Source organism: Theobroma umbraticum, unplaced genomic scaffold, assembly GCF_002168275.2.
Source record: "Theobroma umbraticum cultivar Fairchild unplaced genomic scaffold, ASM216827v3 scaffold_81.0, whole genome shotgun sequence".
In the NCBI taxonomy this organism is placed as follows: Eukaryota; Viridiplantae; Streptophyta; class Magnoliopsida; order Malvales; family Malvaceae; genus Theobroma; species Theobroma umbraticum.
In genome coordinates, this window is record NW_018397268.1 from 5,542,692 (window position 1) to 5,543,830 (window position 1,139).

The window sequence follows — 1,139 nt, forward strand, 5'->3', positions numbered from 1 at the left end:
CCATGAATCCAAGTCAAAGGAAATAAAAGAAACACAAAAGTAGAGAAATAAACTAATTATTGAAGTTTTATAATCTCAATTCTCTTTCAAATTCTCTTGTTTTCTTGCTTTGTTCTTGGCTCCAAATCTCCAAAATAGTTACTTGATGCTTCCCCCTTAAAACCTGTGAAAAGGTTCCTTTAAATAGACTCCAAGCAACCTAATTTCCAAAACCCTATCAAAATTTTATTTTTGGAAAATTATCCAGCATTGCACCCTTCATTTCTTGGTGCTGCAGTGCTGAATTTTTTCCTTAGGAGTGAAGCGGCACTGCTCTTGTAGTGCCGTGACGCTGTGCTCTAGGGAAAATGTATGGTGCGGCCCAGATGCTCAATGCCTTGGTCATGGTTTCCAATGCTGAGGCAGTCTATCAAGTTTGAACATGGTTTTGACCTTGATAAGTTCTGAGCTGAGAACCAAGGTAAATATAAAAGTTGTATCCTGTCTCTTAACTTTCCAATGGCTTAAGAATCACATCAATTGGACTTCTATATTGAAAGATTATGCTCCAAACATTGAATCATATTCAATACATGCATACTATTGCAGTGCTCCAAATTAGACAAATATTTTGACCATAATCTAATTAGAGCTGGGTGAATTGGCAAACATAAAACTTGTAGCCCTTCTTCTTAGAGTTCTGTTGGTAGAAGAGTCACTTCATTTGGAGCTTTGTATAAAGAGTTATGATCAAAATACCAAAATATATATAAATAAAGTTATCACCATACTCGGACGAATTTTCATCCAATGAGCCTTTTTTTTATCAAATTTTAGACAAAAGTGATAAAAGAAATCAGCAATATCTATTTTTAAAGTAATTTAAAACAAAATAACATAAAATTTAACTAAAATAACTTTAAGTAACTACTGACGTGTAATCAAACTTAAACTAGAAAAACACTTAAAATGCTACAATTTGAACCTAAAATCTCAAAGATCTAGTTACTTAAGCCTCCAAAATTTATCAAAATAACTCTATAAAATATAGTTATCACACCCCTAAACTTAAGATTTTGCTAGTCCTTGAGCAAAATGTAGAACTACATGCAATAACTTAAACATGAAAGCATTTAACTAGAGTTCAATTGCACCATTTC